Source organism: Mus caroli, unplaced genomic scaffold (assembly GCF_978045245.1).
Source record: "Mus caroli unplaced genomic scaffold, Mus_caroli_1 scaffold_4, whole genome shotgun sequence".
Lineage (NCBI taxonomy): Eukaryota > Metazoa > Chordata > Mammalia > Rodentia > Muridae > Mus > Mus caroli.
This window is the reverse complement of record NW_028227259.1, coordinates 32212489-32231686: the sequence shown is the minus strand read 5'-3', so window position 1 is coordinate 32231686 and position 19198 is coordinate 32212489. Positions and strand designations below refer to the sequence as shown.

Sequence of the window (19198 nt, the reverse complement as noted above, 5' to 3'; positions counted from 1 at the left end):
TTTGATACATATGCAGCTAGAGACAAGAGCTCTGGGGTACTGGTTAGTTCATATTGTTGTTCCACCTATAGGGTTGCAGTTCCCTTTAGCTCCTTGGGTAATTTCTCTAGCTCCTCCATTGGGGGCCGTGTGATCCATCCAATAGCTGACTGTGATCATCCACTTCTGTGTTTGTTAGGCCCCGGAGGATTTATTTATTTATATGACACTGTAGCTGTCTTCAGACACCCCAGAAGAGGGCATCAGATCCCATTACAGATGTTTGTGAGCCACTGTGCTGTTGCTGGGAATTTAACTCAGGATTGAGCAGTCAGTGCTTTGAACTGTTGAGCCATCTCTCCAGCCCCGGCTCTATTCATTTTTAAGATTTATTTTATTTTATGTGTGTGGGTGTTTTTGCCTGTATGTATATCCATGCAGTGGCCACTGGAGGACAAAAGAAGGCGTCTGATTCCCTGGGAACTGGAGTTACTAATGATTGTCTGATGGTATCTTAGTGTTGGGAATCAATCCAGAGCAGATGGAAGAGCAGCCAGTGTTCTTAACTGCTCAGCCATCTCTTTAGCTCGTATTTTATTTTTTATTATTTCGTTTTACTTAATATGTATAGGTGTTTTCATCTATCTGTTTACCATATACAGTCAGTGCTCAAGATGGTGAGAAAAAGGTGCCAGATCCAATGTGGATACTGTAAACTGAACTTTGATCCTCTACCAGAACAGCTAGTGCTCTAAACTGCTCAGCCATCTCTCCATCTCCAGTCCTATCTATCTATCTATCTATCTATCTATCTATCTATCTATCTATCTATCTGTGGGATTAAAATGTTGGGATTAAAGGTTTGTGCCACCAATGCTTGGCTCAAAATCATATATATTTTTAAAAGATTTATTTATTTATTTATTTAATGTATATAAGTACACTGTAGCTGTCTTCAGACACACAGGAGAAGAGGGCATCAGATCCTATTACAGATAGTTGTGAGCCACCATATGGTTGCTGGGAACTGAACTCAGGACGTCTGAAAGAGCAGTCAGTGCTCTTAAACACTGAGCCATCTCTCCAGCCCCCAAATCAAATATATATATATATATATATATATATATATTTTTTTTTTTTTTTTGGTTTTTCCAAGACAGGGTTTCTCTGTAGCCCTGGCTGTCCTGGCACTCACTTTGTAGACCAGGCTGGCCTCGAACTCAGAAATTTGCCTGCCTCTGCCTCCCAAGTGCTGGGATTAAAGGCGTGCACCACCACGCCCAGCTCAAATCATATTTTTAAAAAATATTTTGGTTTTTGAAACGAGTTAATAAACCCCAGACTTGCTAATTCTTACTAGCGAGCTTGTCCTTGAATGTCTGACTGGCTAGCCAGAGTGCTGAGACCAATGGCATGTGCAATCACATCTGGCTTTTGTGGCACTGTTTGTGGAATGAATGAGGTGTCCTGTGGAGCTTGGCTCAGCACTGTTATGACAAAAAAATATGCCCCATGGGCCTATGACAACTTGTACTGCTAAAAAGTTACACCGTGCAACAGATCTTGTGTAAAAGTGATTTATTGAGGGAAGGGGGATCTAGGACAGAGATAGAGGCATATAAGTGGACATGTAGACAGGCATACAGATGGGAGCAGAGAGAGCTGGGGTAGCTGGTGGTTCTTTCATCCCCAGCACACACCTGGCCATGGTAGGTGATAATATAAGCAGTTGCTAGGTCTCTGAGATCAAGCCAGGGGAATCACCTTTACTAACACTGTCTTCTGTACCAGAGGCTGAATCTGATCTTGGCTGTCAGTAGGCACGGTACTGTACACAACTAGATGGATCATGGATCAGTGGTGAATAAATGAATGGGTGGCCAAGTCACCTAAAGGCACATCTGTCACACACAGGGCTGATTTCAGCTTCTACCTAGGCCTTCCCCATTGTGAGTAGCATATTCACCCTGAGGACCAGAAAGCCCTGCATACTTAAGAAGTTTCTTCTCTGCCGGGGCGTGGTAGTGCACACCTTTAATCCCAGCACTTGGGAGGCAGAGGCAGGCGGATTTCTGAGTTTGAGGACAGCCAGGGCTACACAGAGAAACCCTGTCTCAAAAAAACAAAACAAAACAAAAAAAAAAAAACACACCCCCCCAAAAAAAACAACAACAACAACAAAAAAGAAGTTTCTTCTCCTAAAGGAGAGCCTCCCTAGAGATTTCCTGAGTTGGACTGAGGGTCCATGAGGGCCAATGCGTATGTGACGAGACATCACATATAGCCATAGAGTATGAGCTTCAAATAGATTGCTAGGCAGGATGCTTTCCTTTGCCCAGCAGCTACTTCTCCCAGAATCCACTTGGCCTTGATGCAGTGCACTCAAACAGTCAGAATATAGTACGTGTGGTACCCTTCTGTGCTTAATCAGGGTTAGTAGGCTTAAGGACTTACAACCCATGAGGAAAGAAGGACAACTTTGAGGCCCTTGGCCTTCCTAGAAGAGATCCACTCTTTATGGATCATCTTGGCTGATGTCAGTCTAGGTAAATACCCTGAGGCACCTTAGTCAGCCTACAATGGCTTTGTGGGGTAGGTCTGAGAATCCTTATGAGCAGTCACACCCTGCCTGCCTGTGAAGGATGAGTCAGATAGAGCCCTGTATAGCCTCCAGCCTGGACTAGCTAGCATGTGTACCAGGCAAAGCAGAGCACTTGAACTCTCACAGCCCCAGTGAGCTACAGCTCTGTCCCCAGCAGCCATCTATGCCCTTAGCACTTCCTCATGACATTGCTATCTATGCTGCCAATGGCCCTTTTGAGGATACCTGGAAAGACAGATGATGGACTTAAGGGTTAACTGTGGAAGCTTTAACACCAGTGTAGACATGGGAGCCTTATGTTCCCTCTGGGACCTGCAAATGGCTTCCCCATGTATGGACTGGTCAGCTGTGCTGTAGAGCCCTGTGAACCCACAACAGGACATACATATACATATCCTTATCACTATCATGCCTGAACACACACACACATGCACACACTTATATCCCCACACTCATGCCTGTGCATACCTGCCCATTCACATGTAAGAAATATCAAATATAAAAACATGAAAACCTCGGGGTACCTTTGCAGGTCCGGGCCAAGATATACTGAAAAGTCACTCAAGGCAGTAGATCTCACAGGAGAGATTTATTGGGGGGTAGTCTGTATGCAAAGAATGCCTCTGGATGAGGGTGTGTGGGTGAGGGGGGACAGAAACAGAGACCAAGATTGAGAGACAGAGAGACCAGGAAACAGAGAGCAGGCTGTGGTGGCCAGACCCTTTTAAAGGGGTATATCTCATGCATATACAGAGAATATGAAACACCCGATGATAGTGGAGATGTGTTGCATTTGGTTTTGGCTGCTTCCACTGAGCTGCTAATGGTGGGCAGGGGCCGGGGAGCATCTGGTTTCTAATAGTCCGTGCCTAGACATCCTCTTGTATCTCTTGGCTCTGACTCGCTGCACTGGGTATCTCTCTACACCCATGTGGCACATCTTCCCACTAAAGACACTGTTTTCATTTCCCCCAAAGCCACGGCTGCTCTCTCCTTTCTCTCCATTGGGTAAAGGTCACCCCAGAGCTGTTGGGATTGTAGGCATGAGACACTGTACCAGGCAGTAAAATTACAGGCTTAGCTTTCCCCCTAAGCTCCTCTATGACCTGTCCTCTCTGACTGACGCACTGCACTGGTGAAGTACTGCAGGGTCCTCAGGACTCATCTCTGTATAAACCAATAGAGTAAAGGGGAAGGGTTATTTATTAATTTATTTAGAGACAGGGTTTTTCTGTGTGTCCCAGGCTGTCCTTGAGTTTAGAGATTCACCTGCTTCTGCTGCCTGAGTGCTGGGATTAAAGGTATGAACCACCACTCCCTGGGTAAGAGGGAGTGAGTGTTTTATTGTAGATATGAAAAAGAGCACAGCTGGAGGCATCTGGAAGAATCCAGAGTAGAGGGAGAAATTAGTAGACTGAGGGCTGGAGAGGTGGGTCAGTGGTTAGGAGCACTGACTGCTCTTCTAAAGGTCCTAAGTTCAATTCCCAGCAACCACATGTAATGGGCACACAACCTCTATAATGGGATCTGATGCCCTCTCCTGGTGTGTCTGAAGACAGTGATAATGTACTGTGAAAAGGGCCAGGGTACTAGTGTGGATTTTGAAATGTATAACAGGTACTTATGATATTGAGGAGCCTGGAGACCATCCTAAGTTTTGAAATGCCAAAGGCAACATGAGTAGCCCTGTGTCCCTTCAGCCAGAGGTAAGGGAAATGACTTTTTTCAGTGGAGGAGAACAGCTTCACAATTTCTGAGGAGTGCTGGCTTTTTTTTTTTTTAAATATTTATTTATTTTATTTGTATGAGTGCACTGTCCCTGTCTTCAGACACATACCAGAAGAGAAGAGGGCATCAGATCCCATTACAGATGGTTGTGAGCTGAAAGACCCCGAGAGGAGCCCCTCGCGCAGGCCTCGGGACAATAGCGGACCCCCAAGAACTCACGAGAGACCAAGCTTGATGCAAACCACATGAGGCTTTATTCGGGGAAAGCCAGAGCTCTGGGGACGACTCATATCCCACGCAGGGGTAGAGGAGTCAACCACCAGAGGAAAGGGGTCTCGGTTTTTATAGGCCCTCGGGGGAAAGGAGAAGGGGGGAGTAGGGGATTTCCAGATCTAAACAATGTCTATTCTCAAGAAATGGGTATGGGAGGGGTACAAGGAAAGAGTCTGGTGCAGGTGTAGCAACTCCGGATTGGCCCGGATGTGGTTGCTGGGGAGATTTTCTGACTCTTTCCCAGAAACCAATATCACAAACACCTGGCAATGAGGTGCAGCAGTGGGCACACACCTGGGTTCAAGGAACGGTCAAAACATTGGCACACACACGGGTTCAAAGAGCGACCAGAGCATTGTGCACCTCTATTTTTCTAAATCAGTGAGGCTAGTTCTGCTAACAGTGAAATCTATTTTGCCAATTTCAGGGCTTCTGTGATCTTTTACATTCTGTCAGGATCTTTCAGAGCCACCATATGGTTGCTGGGAATTGAACTCAGGACCTCTGGAAGAGCAGTGTTCTTAACCACAGAGCCATCTCTCCAGCTGGCTTTTATCTAACTGCCAGAAATCCTCCTATAGCCTAGGTTGAGCCCATTTCTGGGTATTTGGATTGTCTTTGGGGGCTTGGGGAATTAGAGTTTCCTTTGGACCCAGCCATCTGCATGCAGCCCGTTCAGAATGTCCTTCCTCAGCAAGGCTAGGAGACCTGGGAGTCTGTCTCTATATCATTTTGCTGTTTTTTTTCTGGGATGTCACCTCTGAACTGAGAGGGGCAGAACTGACCATATGTTGAGGTCATATGCCAGTCACCAGGAGGGCAGTCCCGAGGATTGTGAAACCTCATAGTGATTTAGCTCAGAGTAGGAGGTCAAGGCCCTGGCTCCCCAGGGGTCATGGTAGTTACACCCCCCCTATTCCTTCACCCAGCTCTGTCCCTGTGATATGAGGTGGTGTCTTCTCTCTCCCCACGCTCCTGGGCAGCTGGCAGTGGCATCTGTCCAGCCCTTCTCTGGTCATAGGTATTGCAGGTGAGCCATAGAGCTTGTGCACCCCCCTGGGAACATGGCCCTTTCTCTAAGACTGTTGATGCTGAATGCAGTGTGCTGTGTGGATGTTTTCAGATACTGACTGACAGATAAAGAAATAACTAGGACAGCAGCCCTTTCGAGGCAAGTAGTCAGATCTGAACTCCAAGGCCACTCAACCAGCCATTCCTGAGGCCTGCTTCCCAGCACAGTCAGGCAGACCTGTCTGCTCTACCCACCAATGACTCATTCCCACCACACTCCTCTACCTTTCACACTTACATTGCATTAATTCCTCCCATCCACTTCCTCCAGGACAAGCTGGGACTGGGCAGCAGCCTCCGCCCAGTGATACCCTTAAGAAACGTCCTCCAAACAACCCTGAGAAAGTCCTGACGATGTTCCTACTAATAGTGAGCTCTCTGCGTCCCCCTCTGCTCTCAGCTAGGCTCCTAGTCACTCAGTCATTTACATGATAGCCAGAGCAAACCAACTCTGCCATTTCAGAGACAGAGGCCTTTCCAGGGGAAAGGTAAGTTCTGAGTGTTTTCAGGAAAGCAGGTCTGGGCAGGGCACCCAGGCAGGAGCCCTGAGGTTTTCTAGGGCAATACCTTAAGGTACTGGCGCCCACAGGCACACAGCCTTCCACAGGAAATCCCTGCTCCCTGGATGGACTCAGTCCTTCCTGACAACTGCTCAGTTCAGGGTTTGAACCAATGAGCAGGGATAATTTGTTCATTTTTTATGCCGAGGCTATTAGATGGCAGCTATGGGCAAGCAGGACTATCTGTTCCTCCTTCCTGCATCCTCTCTTCTGTGTCATTCACAGTGCATCTTGTGTCCTGTGTTCTTCATCTCCCATGCAACACTTATGTCCTTCATCCTGCATCTTCTGTTCTGTGTTCATTTTCCACCTTGCAACCTTCCTCCTGTGTCCTGTTCCATCTACCCTGCATCTTGCATCTCGTATCCTGCATTCTCCTTTCACACTATGTCTTCTATTCTCCATCATGGATCCTGTATCCTTTATCCTCCATGCTGCATCTTGCTTCCTCCATTTTCCTTCCCATATCCTGAGACCTCCATTCTCCCTCTTGCAATAAAAGCACCTGGGGCATTTTGAGGCTGGCACATCCTTTCTTATCCATGCTGTGGGACTTGCCCTGCCCCAGTATACACCCTTCACTAGCTGAGTGAAGGACCTTTGCTGCTTACAGTTCTTTGGTCCTCCCTGTATGAGAACATTCACTGATTGGGCTGCTCCAAGCCACATGGCCAGAGTGGGGCTGGCAGCTGAGCTAGCATTGTGTGGTGCTGTGGAAGCAGTTCCCATTTCTTTGAATTCCTTGAAGGTAGGAGTAGTCTGGCCAGCTACTCAGCTCTGCTCATCTGTCTACACTGAGCTCAATGGTCCCTGCCTTATGGGGCGTGGCTCCTTGAGTCATTCCTGCTCCACCCAGAGCTTGGCCTGTGACCTCCTTGCCCTGAAATGTGTGGCTCCTGATGTACTTTGCACCTCTCATCTTTCCCAGCCTGCACTGTAAATGGACACCTGATCCTGGAAGCTCTATCCTTCTCCCAGTCCTTCAATAGCTCTCTGGATTACCTGAATAATTCCCAGAAGCCTTTGCAAGGCCACTTTCCCCTCCATCTTCCTCTTTTTTACATAGTCAGTCCTATGTAGTGAAAATTTTGGTTTCTTTAAAAAACTCAGTTATGGGGGCTGGAGAGATGGCTCGGTGGTTAAGAGCACTAACTACTCTTCCGGAGGTTTTGAGTTCAAATCCCAGCAACCACATGGTAGCTTACAACCATCTGTAATGGGTTCTGATGCCCTCTTTTGGTGTGTGTCTGAAGACAGCTGCAGTGTACTCATATAAATAAAAATAAATAAATCTTTAAAAAACCCAGTTATGTTATGTGAATATATTTTTTTTGTTTTTGTTTTTTGGTTTTGTTTTGTTGTTTTTTGTTATTTGTTGTTGTTGTTGTTGTTGTTTGCTTTTCGAGACAGGGTTTCTCTGTGTAGCCCTGGCTGTCCTGGAACTCACTCTGTAGACCAGACTGACCTCGAACTTAGAAATCCGCCTGCCTCTGCCTCCCAGGTGCTTGGGTGTGCGCCACCACACCCGGCTGTATTTTTTGTTTTAATCCCAGGTGTGGGGTGAGAGGCTGCTTTACAGCAAGTGATTATGATTTGCCTCATGCACTAGCAGAGGTGTGGTTTTTGCCAGGTGCTGTTAGTTTAATTCTGGGGACTCTGGAGAGGGAACAAATGCCAGAGCCCAGAGAGGGGTAGGGAGGCTACTGATGGTCCCTGCCGCTCCTGGTTGTTGCTCTTGTGGTTTGACAAGAAGTTGGAGATACCCTGACGACAAAGATTGGACTTGCCCCACCGGGCATGGTGGAGCACGCCTTTAATCCCAGCACTTGGGAGGCAGAGGCAGACGGATTTCTGAGTTCGAGGCCAGCCTGGTCTACAGAGTGAGTTCCAGGACAGCCAGGGCTGTACATAGAAACCCTGTCTCGAAAAACAAAAAACAAACAAAAAAAAGATTGGACTTGCCCCAAGGAACTCATTGTCCCTAATTAGCAGGAGGAAGGAGGAACAGATAGTCCTGCTTGCCCATAGCTTTTCTCCTCTCACCTTCTTTCTCTCCTACCCAGTGTTGGAGGCTTGGAAGGGACTAGGATAGAATAAGTTAGAAGGAAGAAAGAAGTATAAGAATCCAATAAAATAGTAATCTCCTCCCTTGGGTGCCCCCTAGACTGACATCCAGCTGTACTTGACTTCCCTGATGGAATCCAAAACCTGTGAAGAGGCTCAGCCCTAGAACATATCCTCCTACAGGATTTAGTCTTAGTATGACACACAATTTTGGAAATAACATCGGTCCATCAGGTTGGTCGAAGCTTATATACAGATAGCCAATGTAAACAGCTGGTACATAACATATACCATTATATGTCTATATGGCTAATGTAAATAGCTGATGCATAGCATATGCCATCTATATGCCTGTATGGCTAGTGTAAACAGCTGGTGCTTAGCATATGCCATCTATATGTTTGTAGTGTCTGTGGTTGTTGACCCTGGCAGGATGTGAAAGCTAAGCAACCAACACCTTTGTGGGTTTCAGAGCAAGCTCTGTGCCTGATGGGATCCCAAGCTGGTGAAAAAGGTTTGTCTTAAAAGGAAAGCAGACAGCCTGAGAGGGGTGCCACATACAGGTTAACAAGGGATACACTGCATTCAAAGGATCAAAGGAAATGTAGTTTATATTCAGCCCACATGAGATGTGTTTTGTACTGTAGAGTCTTCCCTATCTATTTGAAGTTTGAGCCTGGGCAAGAGGCCAAATTCCCAGTGCTACCTTTGGTGGCTTCCAAGGACATGAGAGGTTGTAGCAGCAAGGTTGATTGGAATAATAAGCTGTGAGGCACTGGGTTGGGATTGTGGAGTCTTCTCCCTCCTGTTCCACCGCCTCTAATAGAAGACAGGTGAGGAGCCTCAGGAAGGAAGGAAGTGTGAGGGCTCCAAGATGGAGACATAAGGAAGTCCAAGAAAGCCAAGCCCTTGGGTTTTTGAGAAGAGTTGGCGTGAAGAAGCAGAGCAAAACAAGATGAACAGGTTCGGAGCCGGGGCAGCTCAGCACTATTGAACAAGTTCCAAACGTCCTGGTTCCCTTTTCCTCAGAACCCTGTGGTGTGGCACCACCCTGGAGACCAAGACAGCCAGGAACTTTGCCGGAAGCTCTGCCAGGACACAGCTGTCTTGTTCTCCTTGTCTGCAACCAAGGTGAAGAAATGCAAGGTGGGGCTGCTGCTGGCCTTCCCTTCTCCCTCTCTATTTCCTCCTACCCCTGGGGGCAAGTATGGTGAATTCTCTCTTCTCTCTCTCTCTCTCTCTCTCTCTCTCTCTCTCTCTCTCTCTCTCTCTCTCTCTCCATAGTCTCTCTATGTAACTTTAGCTGGCTCCTAAAGCCACCATGTCTGTTTGTTTGTTTGTTTGTTTTTAGAGACAGGGTTTCTCCCTGGCTGTCCTGGAACTCACTCTGTAGACCAGGCTGGCCTCAAACTAAAAAAATCTGCCTGCCCCTGCCTTCCGAGTGCTGGGATTAAAGGCGTGCACCACCAACGCCCGGCTTCACCTTGCCTGTCTTATCTCTGGTAGATCAAGCTAGTCTTGAACTCATAGAGATCTGCCTGCCTCTGTTTCCCAGGCACTGGGATGTTGGACAATGTCCATCCCACCGCAGGGCATGGCCACTTGGGGAGGGGAATTTGACTGTGCTTATCCCATGCTGTTGTCACAAGGGTGGGTGCCAGGCTGTAGGGAAGCTCTGAGACATCACTTTGAAGGTGGGAAAATGCAGTGTAAGATACAGGAAAGCTGGAGCTGATTGGGGGTTCGATGAGACCAGGGCCATGGGTTTCTCAGACTCTTGGACATCCAGGTGCCTCTGGGAGTTCTGGAAGAGCTGAGAACAGAGTCATGGGCCCTTGGGCTGGGGATAGAGTCTAGTCTAGGGCAGGGGGAAATGGGAGTTCCTGCTTGTCCCAGTGGTGATTGTCCTTAGTTGGTGGTGGTGGTTGTGGCAGGGAGTGCAGAGGGCCTTCTACAGGTTGTTCTGTAGTCACATGCCTTCTCCGCGGCTCCCTAGAGCGGATCTCGATGAGAGCCACAGTCCGTGGTTCTCAACAGCTTATTGGTTGTTCATGTGGAGAATGGGTGCATAACTTATACCCATTTCTCAGGGTGGACCTGACATTAAATACGTTTTTCAAGGAGGAACGTCTGGGAAGGGAGGCTTATTGACTAAACCTTCTGGACCTCTAGGTACTTTAGCACGGAGAACTCTGTTTTGGAGGACACGTTTCCAGGCTAGAGTGTCAGGGAGTGAGGACTTGCCTAAGTCTCAGGTGTGTGCCCACCTCTATACTCATGGCCAGCTTTGAGCCTAAGACTCACATAATGCCAGCCCACTGAGGGGATGAGAGAAACTCTGATGTCCTTTCTTGGGTCTGCTGAGAGGGCAGACTAGGGCTCTTGGGATTATATTCCTGCCACACTCAGGGAACATGGATAAGTTTCTCTGGCTTTGAGAATTCTGTGGGTTCCCCTGGTGGTTCCTGTCCTTATCCTTTTTGTGGTGAGGTCTGGCTGGCCACCCATCATCCCTCTCAGTCTCATCATAATGGCTACCTTCTCTGATTGTGTGTGTGTGTGTGTATGTATGTGTAAATATATATGTATATACTAATGTATATACTATAGCTGTCTTCAGACACACCAGAAGTGGGCATTTAGATCTCATCACAGATGCTTGTTAGCCATCATGTGGGTGCTGGGAACTAAACTCAGGACCTATGGAAGAGCAGTCCAGGCTCTTAACCACTGAACCATCTCACCAGCCCATGTAAGGCATTTTCTTAACTAGTTATTGATGTGGGAGAGACCAGCCTATGGTGGGTGGTGCCATCCTGGGCTGGTGGTTCTTGGTTCTATAAGAAAGCAGGCTGAGCAAGAAGGGGGAAGCAAACCAGTAAACAGCTCCCTCCATCAGCTCCCATCTCCAGGGTACTTTCCTGCTTGAGTTCCTGTCCTAAAGTCCTTCAGTGATACACATTATACTGTAGTGTAAGCCAAATAAACCCTTGCCTTTCCTCCCTGTGGGGCAACAGGCTATGCACAGACAGCCTGGTCTCCAGTCGAGCTTAGGTCTTGAACCCCGGTGGGACCCAGTAGGTGGTAATTTCCACCTACATGAGACTGAAGGCATTTAATCATGTCTCCTGGACCCCTAACTCCTGTTGAAGTTACCACCCCACAGCCCCCACAGGAGAGGCATGTGGCTATCAGTCATGTAGGAGCAGCACCAAGCCTTCCCGAATGTAAATAAGGGTTCTCCTAAACTATTCTCAAAGGGGCCCATAGCAGGAGCCCCCTCAATATTTACCGATGGGAAAAGGGGGAGGCTGCAGCAGTAATATACTACTTCCCTGAAGATGAACCCCTATCCTCTGATTCAAAGAGCTACCCAGTCACTCTCCCCCAATATAAAGAATTATATGCCATCTATTTAGCTCTAAAAGAAGTCAAGGGCCCCCTTAACCTCTTTTCAGACAGTGTATATGCTGTCAATTTGCTCCCCTGGTTGTCAAGATCCTTCATCAAACTAGATGCCAACCCACTTTCTCCTCTACTCATGCAGGTCTCTACCCTCCTACAGGAAAGAGACTCCCATCTACATCCAACCAGAGAGAGGTATCTGTCCTCCCCCTTCTCCAAGTTGTGAACTCATAGATGAAGCCCTGCCTAACTCCATAGTCCCTTACCTCCAACCATCTACCACCCAGCGGGTCCCACCGGGTTTCAAGACCTAAGCTTGACTGGATACCAGACTGTCTGTCTGTAGCCCATTGTCCCACATCTCCCCAGCTTGCTTTTTGTTTTTTGTTTTTTTTCTTTCTTTATTGGAAAACTTGCCTAGGCCCATGACCTCTGGTTTGATCTGCACTGGGTTGAAGGCCTTTCTGTTGTACATACCCAGCAAGCTACCTACTGTCTCAGGCAGCATGAGCATGTCTCTTAATCCCAGCTTCTCCATGGGTGGTGCCTTCTTGGCTTTTCTCAGGCACTTAAGTAGTAAGTGTTGCTTCTACCTCAGGCCATGGTTCAGGCACTGCCCATGCGAGTGCAGTATAACTGCATCAGCTGCTCGTAGGACACGTCTACCAGTTGATCCAGGTTAATGCTGTGGTGGTGAACTTATTGAAGATCTGTTTCTTCTTCTGTTTCGCTTCAACCATCTTGGTGGCTGTTCCGGTATTGGGTCTTTGTGTTTCTTTGCAGCAACAGAAACCCTGACTAAGTAAGGCAGTTTGTTTGTATGTCTGCATAGCATGTGCATGCCTAGTACTCGTGGAGACCAGAAGGGTATATTGGATACCCTGGAACTAGCGTTACAAACTATGGCAAGCAGCTATGTCGGTGCTGTGAATTGACCCTAGGCTCTCTGGAAGAGCAAGAAGAACTATTATGCTGAGCCATTTCTTCAGCTCACAAATGGGATTTATCACAAATTAGCTTTATCAGGCTGGAGAGATGGCTCAGCAGTTAAGAGCACTGACTGTTCTTCCGAAGGTCCTGAGTTCAAATCCCAGCAACCACATGGTGGCTCACAACCATCTGTAATGGGATCCGATGTCCTCTTCTGGTGTGTCTGAAGACAGCAACAGTGTACTCATTTACTTAAAATAAGTAAGTAAATAAATAAATCTTTTTTAAAAATCAGTTTTATCAAGATATAAAAATTCAGAAGTATACAGTTTGGGGTCCGTGAGATGACTTTGCATATAAAGGTGCTTGCTGCCAAGGCTGATGTCCTGTGTTTGATTCCTGGGAACCACATAATCGAAAGAAAAATCAGATTCTGGAAAACTGTTCCTTAACCTCCCAAGTGAGCCCTGAAGATGCCCCACAACCACTGCCCCACATCATACACACAATCAGTAAATAAACTGTAACCCACAACCACTGCCCCACATACACACAACCAGTAAGTAAACTGTAGTAAGAGTAATAAAATAATATGAACTAACCAGTACCCCCAGAGCTGTGTCTCTAGCTGCATATGTAGCAGAGGATGGCCTAGTCAGTCATCATGGGGAGGAGAGGCCCTTGGTCTTGTGAAGGTCTTATGCCCCAGTACAAGGGAATGCCAGGGCCAGGAAGTGGAAGTGGGTGGGTTGGGGAGCAGGGTGGTGGAGGGTATAGGGGACTTTCAGGATAGCATTTGAAATGTAAAATGAAGAAAATATTGTAGTGGCTATTCCTGGTTGTCAACTTGACTATATTTGGAATGAACAACAATCCAGAATTGGAAGGCTCACCAGTGACCCTTATCTGGAGGCTGGGAGATAGAAGTTTCTGAGCTGGATCTTGGTATGGAGACCTTGAGGCATAGTGGCTATGGATTCCAGATTAAGGTCATCTGGGATTAAAGGTGTGGTGGAACATACCTTTAATCCCAGATTAAAGCTCTTGCTCCCTCGCCTGCTTGCCATGTGGGACTGAGCAACTGCTAGATCCTTGGACTTCCATTCGCAGCTACTACTGAACCATTGTTGGGAATTGGACTGTAGACTAAGTCATCAATAAATTCCTTTACTATATAGAGACTATCCATAAGTTCTGTGACTCTAGAGAACCCTAACTAATACAAATATCTAATAAAAAAAGAGTAATAAAATAAATTGTTTTTTTGGAGGCTGGAGCTATGGTTCAATTGGAATGATACTACCTGTCACGAAAACCTAGGTTTGATCTCCAACACCACATAAACTGGTTATGGTGCACACTTGGAATTCCAGAACAGGGGAGGTTGTGAAATGAGGATCAGAGGTTATCCTTGGTTACACAGTGAGCTTGAGGCCAGTCTCATGTGCAAAGAATCTTGTCTCAAAAGTAAATCAATACATAAAAATAAAAAAATGTGGGCTCAACGGTTAAGAACACTTGGTGCAGCCGGGCGTGGTGGCGCGCGCCTTTAATCCCAGCACTCGGGAGGCAGAGGCAGGCGGATTTCTGAGTTCGAGGCCAGCCTGGTCTACAAAGTGAGTTCCAGGACAGCCAGGGCTATACAGAGAAACCCTGTCTCAAAAAACCAAAAAAAAAAAAAAAAAAAAAAAGAACACTTGGTGCATTTGCAGAGAAACTAGGTTCAGTTCTCTTATATGGTGGCTCACAAGCTTCTCATAACTCCAATTCCAGATGATGGAGTGCCTCTTCTGGCCTCCACAGACACTAAGCACACACACACACAGTGCACATATACACATACAAGAAGATTTATACACATTAAAAATGATATATAATGTTTGAGACGGGGTCTTACTGTGTAGCCCTGGCTGGCTGGGGAACTCACCATGTAGGCCATGCTGGTCTTGAACTTAGAGATCTGTCTACCTACCTGTCTGTCTTCCAACTGCTGGGATTAAAAGCATATATCACCATACTTAGCAGTGCTCAATGCTCTTCCAAAGGACCCAAGTTTGCTGCTTAGCACCCAGCTGGTAGTTAACAACCATTTGTAACTTAAATTCTTGAGGATCCAGTGCCCTTTTCTGGCCTCCATAGGCACTATATACATGGTCAGAAATAGACACACATGCAGACAAAACACCCACACATATGCAAAATAAAAATAAGTCTTTAAAACATTAGGGATTGTGAGATGGACATCTTGCTACTAAGTCTGACAACCTGCGTTTCATCCCTGGGATCCCCCAGGGGAGGAGAGAACCAACTCCTGAAGTTTGTCCCTTGGCTTCCACAAGTGTGTACACATACATCACACACTCACTAAGTAAATGAATAAACATAATTTAAAAATTTTTAAAGGGCTGTCATATATAGTGGTACATGCCTTTGATCTCGGTACTTGGAAAGCAGAGGCAGGCCAATCTGGTCTAATAATGAGTTCCAGGATAGCCTGAGCTACAGAATGAGACCCTGACTTTTTGTGTGTGTGTTTTTTAAGAATGGGTTTCTCTGTGTAACAGCCCTGGATGTGCTGGACTGGGCTGGCCTTGAACTCACAGAGATCTACCTAACCCAGCTTCTTGAGTGCTTGGATTAATGGCATATCCTACTAAGATCCTATCTTTAAAAAAGTGTGTGTGTGTGTGTGTGTGTGTGTGTGTAGGGGGGAGTGGGGAGTGGGGAGGCGGGTGAGGTGACTCACTGTTAAATGTTCTGGCCACAAAGACTGACAAGCTGAGTGTGATCCCAGGACCCCACAAGGTGGCAGGAAAGAGCTGATCTCCATAAGTCCTCTGCCACATGTACATACGTTTTTGTTCCAACAAATCAATGTAAATAACATTTCAAAAAGTAAACAATTTTTATGTTGAGTAATACTCATAAGGTTGTACAACCAGAACTACTACGGAGATCCCAGAACATTCTCACAGGTTGTCGCCTCTTGTCACTCTCTGACAGTCCTGTAACCACCCACCCTGCAGCCAGGATTTGTTGGTTAGCACCATTGCTTTCCACTTAGTGCCGTCCTCGTGGCTCACCTGGTGAACTCACTAATGCTGCTGAGGACATCGGTGTGCCCTCTGATGTGGATGCTGTGTGGTGTTCCCACTTCTGACCTGGAGAGCTGCTCAGCCTTGTATTCCTACCACCGGGTGGTCACAACGTGATGAAGAGACACAAGAAAGACAAGCCTGATCAGCCTGTAAATAGATTAAAATGCTACCATTCATCAGTTGCTGCTGAGCAGTAGCTGGATAGGGGGCTGCATGGAGAGTGGACCTTGTGCCTGTCAAGTTGCAGAGTCTCACTGACCACTAAGTGGGGCACACTCCCTGTTCAGTCTAAGCCTAACTGACTTTGGCCACTAGGTGGCAGAATTCCCATTTAGATAGAGTTTGCAAGCAGTGGGTGGTTTAGGAAGGATCCTTGGTGCGTACACCCACTCCCTGCACTCATCTGTGCAGGCCAGAACTGGAGGCACACTCTTGGGGATGGGTGGAAAACAGCATCCATCAGTGAGAACATGAATGCACGTAAGTAAGTCCTAACTTGAAAAGAACTCAGCTAAGCCTTTCTTTAAATTCGGTGTGTCGGGCTGGTGAGATGGGGTGTGCAGACCCTGAATTGCATGTAATAAAACAATTGAAACGGCAAAAAAAAAAAAAAAAAAAAAGGCTGCAGTCAGCAGACATTCCTGCCCTCAGGATGGCGAAAAACCTTAGCAGCACTCGGATTGCTCTCTGCAGCACTCCAGCTTGGAGGCTGGATAAGTTCATAGAGGGTCACCTCCTTGGTGACATCACCTTCCTTACTGAGCTCAGAACAGACGTGAACTCCATAAGTGCTTTCCTGAAGGAGAGATGCTTCCAAGGTGCCTCCCACCCTGTGAGGATCTCCAGGGTTGTGATGGGTGGTTCCTACAATCGATACACCGTGCTCAAGGGCAGGTCAGAGGTCGACCTATTGGTATTCTTTAATAATCTCACCTGCTTTGACGATCAGTTCAAGCTACAGAAAGAGGTCATCGAGGAAATTCAGAAACACCTGTGCCAGTTCCAGCAAGAAAAACGACTGAGAGAGAAGTTTGAGGTCCAGAGCTCAGACCAGCCCAACTTCAGGTCCTTGAGCTTCAAGCTGAGCTACCCCAAGTTTCAGCAGGAGGTGGAATTTCATATGCAGACAGCCTATGATGCCCTGTATGAAGTGAGAAGAAAAGAACGTCGTAACTGTGATATCTACAACAAAGTATACGCCCGACTCATCCGTGAGTGCACCATGCTGGGTAAGGAGGGCGAGTTCAACATCTGCTTCATGGAGCTTCAGCAAGATTTTCTGTGGAAACGTCCATGCGAGCTGAAGAACCTCATCTGTCTGGTCAAGCACTGGTATCAACCGTGTAAGGAGAAGCTGAGGGAGCCACTGCCTCCACAGTACGCCCTGGAGCTGCTCACTGTCTACGCCTGGGAACATGAGCTTCCAGGCAAACACGAAACAGAGACAGCTCGGGGTTTCCGAACCGTCTTAGAACTGATCACTAAGTACCTATGTCTTCGAATCTACTGGACATTGTATTATGACGTTCTACACGAACAGGTCAATGCCTACCTGTACTCACAGATCAAAAGAGTCAGTCCTCTGATCTTGGACCCAGCAGACCCAACGTGGAACGTGGCTGGTTTAAACTTACAGGGCTGGTGCATACTGGCAGAAGAGGCAAAAGCCTGGCTGGATTACCCATGCTTTAAGAACAGGGATGGTTCCCGAGTGAGCTCCTGGGATGTGCCGCCAGAGAGAAAAGGATGTCTTCCTGTGAGCACCCAAGCATCTGCCCAGGAGGCTCCAGAGTCAGGGGCATGTCCTCCTCTGCTGTAAGACTTTGACCTAGAGAGGACAGGATGGTGCTCATGGAGCCAGCGAGGGACATCCAACCTGTGATCAGACCCCAGGCTTCTGATCCCTGCCTGCCCATGGACAGCCTTCCTCACAGCCTGCTTCATCTGCCTAAGCCTCTAACAGTGTTTTCTGGGAGTTAGGCTGTGATGGACAGAGATGAACGCAAGATTGACTTCCATCTGTCCACCTGTTGGGAGGTTCTGTCCAATAGTGGCTGATCATCATCAACAAACCACAGCAAGCCATGAGGGGGGTGTGCACTCTGAGGGATCCATCCTCATCTCACATAGAAACTCTTCCACAGCTGCACATGTCCCTGGAGCCATGGGAATCTGTCTAGTGATCATTGAAGTGCACTGTTTCTGCAACATGCAGGCTGGGTTTCTGGCAGTGCAGGAGAATAAAATTGCATGGACTTTGAAAAAAAAAAAAAAGGCTGCAGTCAGCAGACATTCCTGCCCTCAGGATGGCGAAAAACCTTAGCAGCACTCGGATTGCTCTCTGCAGCACTCCAGCTTGGAGGCTGGATAAGTTCATAGAGGGTCACCTCCTTGGTGACATCACCTTCCTTACTGAGCTCAGTGGGTAAGAGCACCCGACTGCTCTTCCGAAGGTCCAGAGTTCAAATCCCAGCAACCACATGGTGGCTCACAACCATCCTTAACGAGATCTGGTGCCCTCTTCTGGAGTGTCTGAAGACAGCTACAGTGTACTTAAATTCGGTGTGTCAATGTGTGTGCAGGTGAGTACGTGCCACAACCTGCATATGGAGGTCAGTAGATTCTTTCCTGCCACCTTGTGGGATCCTGGGATCCAAGGGATAGCCTGAATAGAAGCATCTACAGGGCCCAGCAAAGCCTTTCATCTTTGAACAGATCAATCACTCACCAAATATTTCTGAGCACCTACTGTGCACTAGATATTATTCTATGTGTTGAGAACGTGGCAATGTATCAAACAGACACAATAAAACTTACACTAGTGGGACAAGGAAGAAAGAGATGAGTGACACAGTGTAATATACCATGCAGGAAATAGTGCTAGAGAAGTGAAAGAAGCTGGGTGGTGGTGGTGAATGCCGTTAATCCCAGCACTTAGGAGGCAGAGGTAGATGGAGCTCTGTGAGTTCAAGGGCAGCCTGGTCTACAGAGTAAGTTCCAGGACAGCCAGGTTATGCAGTGAAATCCTGTCTTGAAAAGCAAATAAAAAGAAGTGAAGGAAGATGGACCTCTTATATAGGAAACAAACAACAGTTTCATGTTTCTTTTCAGCTAGAGTCTGTTGTCAAGTTAGCTTCAAGCATCTCTCATCTCAGTATCCAGAGGATCTGGGTGTCTGTCCCACCCAGAGGGTGCACAGCTGGCAGGAATTTTATAGAATCCACCAGAAATGCCACAGCAGAGGAGGCTGAGGACAAATTAAGACCATGCTTGAGGTCAGGTGTAATGTCACACACCTTTATCCCAGCACTTGAGAGGCAGAGGTGGGTAGATCTCTGAGTTTTAGGCCAGCCTGATCTACATAGAGAGTTCCAGGACAGCCGGGGCTACATATTGAGATCTTGTCTCAAACAAACTAACAAGTGACACTCAGTGCCACTGTAAGCCTCAGTTCTGGCTGAGACAGACATCAAGAGGATTCCCCAGAG

At 47.2% G+C, this 19198-nt stretch overlaps 1 pseudogene; it reads left to right on the top strand.

Moving 5' to 3' along the window:
- Positions 1 to 16362: 16362 nt before the first annotated feature.
- On the top strand, positions 16363 to 17768 carry LOC110295256 (inactive 2'-5' oligoadenylate synthetase 1C-like; annotated as a pseudogene).
- Positions 17769 to 19198: the final 1430 nt, after the last annotated feature.